Below are 10,583 nucleotides of genomic sequence, written 5' to 3' on the forward strand. Positions count from 1 at the left end.
CAAGCTGTTACCAAACAGATTTTTTATCAAGTTGCTACCCTTTCAGAACAAAGCGTGCGCTGGTACCTGACACACATCAGAGCATCAGCACAGACCTGCTCATGGCTGCTTCTCCACTAGGCAGAGATATCTCTGGTTTCTTTGAGTTATCCTGTCTGTACAGGCTTTTCTCTCTTACTCAGCAGGTGTTTCTCACTGTTATCAAAGAACTCTTAGAACTGTAATACCCTCTCCAGGAGCAAAAATGAGACTGCAGTTCTCTCCCTGGAAGGAGGATTGACAGCTGTATAGTGTTATAGTGCAGCTGTCCTGAATCACAGAGATGCCCCAGCAAAAATAAAAGCTCAACCTGTCGCCTACAAAAATCACTAGCAAAATGATTCACTACTTTTCAATATATAAGGTTTTATTTTATTTAATTATTTTTTTAACTTCTGTGTGATTAGAGGATGTATTTTTTGGTAGGGAGTGGGGAACAGAACCTTGTTAGTCACAGTACCTTTTCTAACTAGCTTTTCAAACTTCCTAAGCGAAAAGACTTCTCCAGTCTTCATTTTGAGAACTTAAACCTACTTTCTCCGGGCTAAGAAAATCTGATTGATCTCCAGACTACATTTGGACAGTGCAGATATTGTTCTCCAGCAAGGCATACCTCATTTTTCATCTGAGCTACTGACTAGACACTGATACTGAATTTCTGCTGTCAAGTACCTCATTCTGAAAGGTCAATGGGCAAATGTATCTCTATGGTTCAAACAGTGTTCAGCTTGGGCAAGGCAGTTAACAGTATCTTACAGCCCTCTCACACCAAATGATTTCAGACTATAGCTCAATCATAGGCTGATAATGGATGAAGGTAAATCTAATTAGCAGGTATACTGGCAGTCTGATTGCCTTCATTTTTTCTACCTCATACTAGATAAGAGTACCTAGATAATAATAATTATAATAAATAATTAAAGCCTATTCAGAATGCTTGTTTGGCTGAAGGGCAGAATGCTATAAATGGCTACTTTTCTATCCTTACTGCAGGTTTTGCAGCCAGATATGCTCTTCCTCTGTGGAATAGTTAATGCTTTTAAATGATATTAGAAAAAATGAGAAACAATCTTTCTTGACTGGCTTATTTAGAAAAAAAGTCTAAACAGCCATAAGCTAAGACATCCAGCTATGTAATAGCTGGGGTTGGACTCGACGATCTCTAGAGGTCCCTTCCAAACCACACAGTTCTGTGACTCTGTGTGACTCTGTAATCTGTTGCCTGACTAAGCTGAGCATCTTAACTAAGGGAAAGCAGTATAAAACCTGAATTATCTCTTCAATTTTAGCCATCACACCTGGAGAATGGAGTTTGCTTTGCTTTGAAAAACAGTGCCTTTAAGTTCCCAGTGGGGCAAATTAGAACGTAAACAGGGAAATAAAAGGGTAGGAATAATGGAGGTTATGGCACATTGTGGGCAGTGGAATTGTCTGCAATGAGCAGGCAACAAAGAGGATGCAAACACTGAATCTTTCAATCCAGTTCTGTAGGAGAAATATGAGATGAGAAGATGTTTAACAAATAGCTGGAGATTGCAAAGCTATCCAGGGCTATGGAGAAGGGCTAGAGAGATGAATTTGTCAGTTAGCAATATAGAGGTGAGGCTACATGGTGAGAGGGCTTCACTGAGAAAACGTAACAAGTATAAGACAGGTGAAAATGCTGATGTGGCTGGCAGAAAGAAATAAAAATGTTAAAAACCGAGATCCATCAAGTTGAAGTCAGTAAAGCAGGCAGGATAAAAAGAGAGCAATCATTGACAGCCAGGGAAAGAAATGTGACAAAACAATCAAGTAAAGCAGCCATAGAAATGTCTCCTTTAACTCAGCAAGGAGAGAGTCACAGGTGAAGTGTACTTGAAGAAAACCAGGAAGAGTGATGTCAGAGAAGACAGGGTCCCACGAGACCTATGGAGACAGCCTGAGATGATCAGCGCTGTTGTCATGGAGGCACCAGCTAATTCACTGAAAGTCAGAAAGGTAGAGTGGGAGGAAGGGCAATTTTTCCAAGAAGACAAAGCAATTGAAAATAACTGAGAGAACACTAGGACGTGAAAAGCAAAGGAAATGAAGGGACAGACTAAAGAGAGTGCAAAATGAGTCACTGTATCTTGAGGTGACGCAAAGATCAAGCTCTTAGCACAACTGACATCATTTGTAGAAAAATGAAAAGCCCTGAAAGCTGGGAGAAACATCTACCAAATAAAAAAAAATGCTAGGAAAGATCTGTTTTACTGGGTTTCAATTTTAACTAGCAAAACTGTAACGTATGGAAGACATCATGGCCAGATTGTCAGGGGGATATGTCTTCTCTCTACCATCCCATACTCCAGTGAGATACTCAAGCCTCTGCTCTTTGTGTCAAAAAGCAGAAATGTGTGGAGAGGTTTGTAGAAATTCTGCTCTGAAAAGAAAAGTATTCTGTCTTCTTTTTCCTGCCTATGCTGGTATGTAGACCATCCTCTGATTAGTGGCTACCAACATTAGTTTCAGGAATTAAGCATCCCTCACCGGAGAAAGCATTTATCAGAGCAGGTACCAAAGATACAAAAATGTTCCAAAAGGAAATACATTATTCGGTGGAATTCTACAAATCTTTACAGTAATTACGTTGTAATTACTGAGGGGTCTCTTTATTCCCAGAGCATTCCCCTTAGCATTTTATGGGTGCTGTTTCACAGCTTACACCTTTCTGATCTTTCTGTCATGCTCCTTCTCCTTATCTTGACTGCAGCACAGGCTGACTGCAGGAGTGAGGTAGGAGTGCGGAACAGCAATATCTCCCATAGCTTTTCAAAAGCTCACAACGATTTGTCACTCATGCACATAAACATCTGACAGAAACATATGGCAGGAATGAGCAATAGCCCCCTACGCTCGCTCACAGTGGAGCTGACAGGGCTGCTCGATCCATGGTAGGGAAAAGGGAAAAAAGGAAATACATTTATTTAAAGCTGGGGGATTCAAATGTTCTCAAAGGTGATCTTTGTGAAACAGCTGCCAGTTCCAGCTACTTGCTTATGGTGTTTGTTCTTCTCTTAAAACCTCTATCTCTTCTAGACACAGTCTTAACTATTGCAGGAATCAAAGCAGATGTGTACAGTTTCTCCACTGTGTTGTGTCTTGCATTTGAGCTGGTGACCCTACCATGCTGCTATACTGTCTAGTCACTTCTGACTGCCTGCTGTCCAGATGCAGTCATCCAGATGCCTGTCACCCTTGTTATGTGACTTTTACCAAATGCCCAGATTTTTCTGACCCCCTTGCTGGGTCAGTTATGGTCTTTTTTTTTAATTTTTTTGTACAAATAATGTTTTTGTTCAGTGGTGCTAGGAGAGAGAACTGTGCTGAGATTCAAGCAATCTGGGGCATGGCACCTTTATTCTGGCAAGTCTTAACACAGGATTGTGCTAGAGAGTGCTTCTGAAGAGGAGGTGATGCAGATAGAGCAAGCGGCTTTGGGCAGCCCCAACTGGCCAGGCAATATTCAGCACTAAAATAACATTCCACTTGGATTTAGGGCTTCTCTTCTTTCATCTGTTTTTATCTCACATGATAAAAAGTTAGTTTATTTTTACGTTGGTTTTCTTAAAAATACAGAAAATGTTCAAGGTCATCTAAACTGGGAGCTACAGGACACAGAGAAAATACCAGCTTGGAGTGTAGGGGAAAAAAAACAAAACAACACCCAGAAGCTAGAGGCTGGAATGAGCATCTTTTGTGACTGCTACTCCAAGTGATCCTTCAAATTAGTGGATAGGTTGGCTTTTTATCACTGCATCTTTTCACCTCCATAAACCAATGCCATCTCTTGTAGAGTATTGATGGTAAATTAAGATCTGATACTCCATGCATGTTAAATGTGAAAGTGTCAGAAGAAATTAACATGACCCCTTTTCAACAGCTTATTATGATGAGCATCTTCTTCCTCCGGTTTGTGAGTAACACTGAATAAAGAGTTATTCAAAGAAAGATGGCATTTTAAAAATGACATCTTTCTACTAGTATTTTGGGGGGGCTGTGTTCTATCAACTCCCAGGTCAACCATGCCAGAAGTGACTGCCTTCAGATGACTCTCTTGTCATGCCCACTTGAGTCTGCTGATTCTTCAGCACTGTGCATCCCTATGTATCGACTTGATAGTTTTGATCAGAGAAACCATCATGTCAACATTAGAAAACAATAAATGCATTAAAAAAAAAAACAGGTTAAACAATAATGCAGTCAAAAATAAGGCAAGAGCACCATATAGCTATTTCAGCTGTCTTATTCAATCTTTCTGATTCAGACCCTGAACTCCTTCAAGGCCCAGTTCCACATCCTGCATCTGTTTCCTATAGTCCATCTGCAGTGGATGCTCTGTGTTGTCTCTTTCTTCATTAGGAAATTGATACACCTATTGGATCTCATGTTTTCAAGTTTATTATGTTATATTCTCTCAAGTTTCTTGGTAGAAGCCAAGACACCACATACTCTGAACCTTTCATCTGTTGAGATGGCAACAATGTCAATATTTTTTCCTCCCAAATACAGGTTTTTCATGCCTTTCTCATCTCAAAACACTTGCATAATGCAAATGTTTCATTTCTGGCAAGTGACCACAGAATTATGGAGCTTCTGTACTGTGCAATGCTCCTTTCTGGAAACATAGAACACCTCCACTTTTTCAATTCTAAATAGCATGCGAAGTGATGAGTTTCAACATAGATAAGAGAAGAACTCATATCTGCAAGAACACTAGGTAAGATCAGCCTGTCTTACCAAAAAGTGTAACTTGTATATGTTGGAGATTATTCTGAGTGGTATTGGAATGTGAAAAACAAAGCAATTATCTGGCAAAGTCAACAGGGGTTCATGAGGGAAAAGTCCTGCCTTAATAATCTGATGTCCTTCTATAACATGATGACCCACTGCCTCGATTTTACTAAGGCCTTCAATAATGTCCTTCAGTTCTAGGGCCAGTCTTGTTTCATATTTTTATTGATGATCTGGATGAAGGAGTGGAGTACATCCTTAGCAAGTTTGCCGGTGGGAGGTGCTGTTGCTTCTCTGGAGGCATGAGAGGGACCCAGATAGAGTGGAGTTTGGGACAATCATAGATGGTGTGAAGTTTAGTGAAGGAAAATGCAAGGTTCTGCTGCTGGGATGGGAAGTGTCAGATACAGGAATAGAGTGGGAGATGAGTAGTGGGAGAGCAGCTCAACAGAAAGGGATCCGGGGGTCCTGACTAACAGTAGTATGCCCTGGAAGCCAAATGGCAAATTGCACTTCAGGGTGCATTAAACAATGCATAACCAGCCAGTCAAAAGAGGTGACTCTACTGCTATATTTAGTGTTGATGCAACACTGACTTGAGTACTGGGTATCGATCTGGGCTCTACAATGTAAAAAAGATATTAAGCTCCTTGAAAGTGAGCAGAGGAGGGCTACAGAGCAGGTAAAAAGGGCTGGAAGGCATGTCCTGCGAAAAGAGGCCGAGGATGCTTGGGCTTGTTTAGACTGGAGAAAGGAGGCTCAGAGGTGACTTCATTGCTCTCTACGGCTTCCTAAGGAGTGAAAGTGGAGAGGAAGCTGCTGGTCTCTTTTCCCTGGTAGCAATCACAAAACAAAGCTGTGCCAATGAGTTTCAGGCTGGACATTGTGAAAGATTTCTTTGTTGTACAAACAGTCAAACACTGGAACAGGCTTCCTAGTGAGATGTTTGATGCCTCATGCCTGTCAGCATTCAAGAGGCATTTCTATAGCACCTTTAATAACACACTTTAAGTTTTGGTTAGCCCTGACATGGTCAAGCAGTTGAACTTATCTTTGTAGGTCCCTTCCACCTGACCTCAATCTCTTCTATTTCATCCCACTCTGTTTCAAATTAAAATAAAATAAAATAATTTTCTAATTCACTTAAAATCAGTGTGATTCCTACAGAGAAAGTATAAATATCCTTATGTTTTCCCCCAACTTCCACTTCTTTATAAAACATTTGACCCCAAGGCCTTGCATTGGAAATTTAAGTGCTGTTTCAGAGTGCTCTTGTGATCCTGAGATCTGAAAAGCTCCAGCAGGTTTTGAACTAGACCGCCCAAATCACAGTATGCTGTTTTCTTAACTGCAAGAAATCTCACAGAGTTGGGGAAGAAATAGTTTTTCGGCTTCAGGCAAGACTCAGTTTAGGAAAAATCTCTAATGAAACATCAACTCTTCCATCACGGAAACATCAGAGGAATTCGGGCTTTTGGGAGACATTGTTCCTGACCATACTTCACAAGTGGAGGAACTGCACCACTTCATTTGAGCTAAGTAACATAAGAAAAACAGCTCGTGTTTTGATGGATATTTATTCTGACAAATCTTTTCATGGTGAAACACCTTCTTTCCAAACACTTCTGAGAACAGTTGCTGCTTCAACCCAATTCAGACTCCAAAGTTTTCTCCTTTTCGAGAAATACAGCATTTTCTGTATTTGAACAAATATAAGAGTGTCTTTCAGTTCAACTCTTTTAACATTGCTGAAGGTACCAAATGAGACAGAAGTAGGAATGTAACTAATTTCTGTCTAGGTACTGGATGGAGGCAAATAAATAGCCATGATGTGTGTTGATCTTAACTGTGAACTTAAGACATGAAGCAAGATCAGGGAAATGGTTTCCCCTTCTCAAACTGACTGGCCAACAACTTCTGTGTGGTGTTTCATCCCATAGCCGAGGAGTTTCAGCAGCAAGGACATGGTGACAGCCCAGCCACAGTGGTAAGGAGCTTGATGGCAGCTAATTTCTACTTCTTTGCCTGTGCAGATGTCTCTACTGGAGCTGTCAGATTGCTCCTGGTAACTACCTTTGCTGACAGCTCACGAAGCTCCGTGTTTCAGGGTCTGCAGTATCAAAATGCCTTCAGGCTGCCAGTCTGTAAGCTGCCAGATCTACAAATGAGTGGACTGCAAGCTATTTAGGCCCATGCACAACAACATAGAGGAAATAACATGCTGCAGGCAGCACTATGCTTAGCTCTGCCTGTCCAGTTCAATTTTAGCTCTTTAATTTCCTGCGGCTGCAAATGATGGTGAAAAGTTGTGCTGTGATTTAAAGATTCTGCCTTATACTACCTGTGTTTTTGAACTGAGACCATCAGTTTTTTGTATCTGTCCTTAGGATCTTTATCTGCTGCTCCTTGAATATCATCTTCTGTTTTTTTTTTGTCTTTTATAAAAAGTTTGTCTTTTATAAAAAAAGTTATTTTCATTAAGAAAAAGAAATCAATTCAAGGGGTTGTGAGGACCTGAGGAAAATTCTGTCTTCTAATCCAATAAATGCTGAGTGCTGCTGCATTTTATCTCTAAAATTTGCTATTAAATACAAAAGAAAAAAGGGAGGACTGGGTTAGGCTTGCCATGTTTAATCATACTGGGCCTATATGCAGGCAGCTGTTTAGATGAGATGTGTTTGCATTTGTCTTTATCTTGTCGTGTGCTGTTCTGTCAACTGAGCTTTTAAAATGGAAAGTGGAATATTACATTCACAGTGAAAGGAAAGCCGGTGGCCAAAGCCTGCAATTCTTTTCAAGTATTTTAAAGTCTTTTCCTCACTAAAAATGGTAAAATGGATTTTTGATGAGTCCTTCTTTTTCCTCTGAGATTTTGACATGAATAATTACTCTATCTTCAGTTATATTTATATATATGTTGACGCTCAATGAGACGATTCACAAGCTTTTACTTCACTGTGACTATTGCTGCATCCTGACCTATTTCTTTCCATTTGAATTCAAATTGTTGGCATTAAGGTGGGATTCACCCCTTTGTTTTGTGTGAGATTTTAGAAGAATATTCCAGTGTAACAAAAACGCATTATTTTCAGTGATGACAATGCAAATAATAACACTTGCTTATTTTTTTATGTATATTTGGGAATGTGTACTAGTACATTTGTTGAGATTTATGGCCTTTAGCTGACTAGCTGTGCTCTGAGCAAGAAAAGATTAATGTTTTTATAAAAACACATGGAAATACGTATCCCTATGAGAAAATTTAAGGCAAGGAGGATTTTTGAAGTGTAAACAGAAATGTGAATTGTTGCCAATGGGCGTTAAGCCTCATGATTGCTTTTTACTTCAGTTTGTTTAGCACTTTCAGGATGATTCTGAATGACTAGGTACAGTCTTTCTAAATCCCACATTTTCCTCCTGTAGATACGGTGTGCTATCAGAGCATTACTTACCTACTGTTTAACAAGGAAAAGTATTCAACATTAGTGATAGATCTGTCTACCTTGCTCTTGCAGGAGCAGTTATATTAATATTTATGTATATTTTTATATGGGTTTCATACAGGTTGGAATTAAGATCTTGCATGATCAGGGTGTCGACATGGAAGGGGTGGAAACTCCACAACGAGCAGTGGATATTTATTTGATGCTTTCAACTATAAATACAATGAAAAATACAGAGTATTTTTGTTCCCTTAACGCTGTAGTACAGAAAAGAGCTTTTCAAATAGCTTTACTTACAAAACGCTGAAAATGCTGCAGGCAGCAGAAAGCAGAGGATTTAATAATTGTCTCTCTGTGGTACTGAATCACGATATGCTGGACTCCACATCTTTCACACTGTGTTTTTTCTGCTATTGCTGAGCTCCTTGATATGCAGCCTGAAAAAGGAAGAGGTAAAAGAAGCCTTGTGAAAAGCAGAAAGGAGAGAAATAGATTTTCAGTAAAGCACTCAGAATCAGTTTATTTTTCCACAGCATTCCACAAAACATACTTTCACAGCCCTGAGCTCTTTACCTCTCATTCAGTGGGAAGAGACTCGTGGTACAACAGCAGATGCTGTCACATGGATTTTTGGGGTGATCTAAAAAAAATAGTAATTAAGATCATCCCTCAGTATCACAATTGGTGGGAGAAATCCATATGTTCTGTACATCATCAGATCACACAGGTGTGGTGTATTTGTGAAAGGTTTGTGGGGCTGAGAGCTGCAGTGTGTTGATGGAGGCTGCAACATTTGAAGCCTGGGTGTATTCTGAGTTTGTGTGCTGCGACTGAGTGATGTCTCCTGCTTTGGGAGGGTCATGCTCTTTGGGGGAGAGTCACACAATTATGTGCATTGATAGCAGCTGCACGTTGCTCTCCATGTGATGAGTGAAGCTCCTTTGCTACAGAAAGGGAAAAAAAAAAAAACACAACAAAACTACTTAAGAAATACTGGAGAAAATTCTGCAAATCTTGCACGCTCTATTCCTGAGCCTGTGAAATCCAATGCTTTGCTACAGGTTTTAATCAACTCAGTGTTTATTCAGAAAGAGGCATAAATTCATTGCCACTAAAAATTAACCACATACGAGTCAGCACATACATTACCCCTTCCACACAGTATTAACTGTACTTCTGCCATCACGGGGTGCTGAACTATCTCTGCATTTCCCAAGCATAGTCTGTTCTTCTCTTCCTATTTCCAAGTCTGCACATCATGGACTGACTCCCAGAGCTATATCTAGCAAGTTTATCACATTCCTCCCTATGGCATTTTCCTGAATGTGGATGTAGAACACACTGTAATGTAATATTTGGCAGAACCATGTTCCCTGTAAAACAAAACTATGTTTCTTGTAACTGGAAAAGCTTTTAAATGTGACCACTCAAGACTAACAAAACAAAGGCATGCAAACAGTAGCTCACGTCTGCTATTTTAAAATCAACTGCCTTCAAGTCATCCTGAATTTTTGTGCTTGACAACTTTTGAAGTCTGGGAGCAAAATGCCTATGACACTGTTCCCCATATTATTTTCACATCAGCTAATCCGTGGTGTTTATTTCCACAATTTGTTTTGACGCTCCTGGTAAAACTAGTGACAAATGAAGGCTATTTGCTGAGGCTGTAAGAATGCCTTCTGCTAAAGGGATCAGATTAAAATTAAGAATGTGAGATGTACGGAGCATTTTCCCCTTCTTAAAATGTGTTACTCATGCCACTTGCATCAGGTCACAGCAGTCAGTGCTGATGGCATGCCACCTGATGTCACCTGGCAGGGGATGTATGACAGTAGAGGACACTATCTGTGTTGAGTTATACAATAGGGCGCAATAGCTCAAACCAGATTCTGTACTGGAGCCTATATCCCTGTCTGTGCCATGTAAATCACAGGATCTCCAGCATGAGCAATCACAAGGAAAACAAAACAGAAAACAATGCAGAGAAAACAACAAAGAATGTCAGTAAAAGTGGGGCTAATGGCAGGTTCAAATCAGATATAAAGAGGTGTTTATCCTCACACCAGGCAGCTCTGCTGTGGAGCTCCCTGCTCCAGGCTGTAGTGGAGGAAGACATGGATTTCTGGAAGAAGGGTATAACTTCTGAGCAGGCCCCTTCTGTGTCTTATCACTACCGGAAATAATCTACATGAGGTAATTATGTAGTATATTCCTAATACAAAATGAATCTAGTTTTCTGGGTTTTGTTCATGGAGATATCTACTTTTTTTTTTTTTTCTTTTAAATAATGAATTTAGTAAAAGGGCCAAGAGAATCTCCTGTATGAGGAAAGGCTGAGAAACTGGG

The sequence above is a fragment of the Cyrtonyx montezumae genome, unplaced genomic scaffold, assembly GCF_038088225.1.
Source record: "Cyrtonyx montezumae isolate F1298 unplaced genomic scaffold, pur_monq_1.0 scaffold_3, whole genome shotgun sequence".
Classification (NCBI taxonomy): Eukaryota; Metazoa; Chordata; class Aves; order Galliformes; family Odontophoridae; genus Cyrtonyx; species Cyrtonyx montezumae.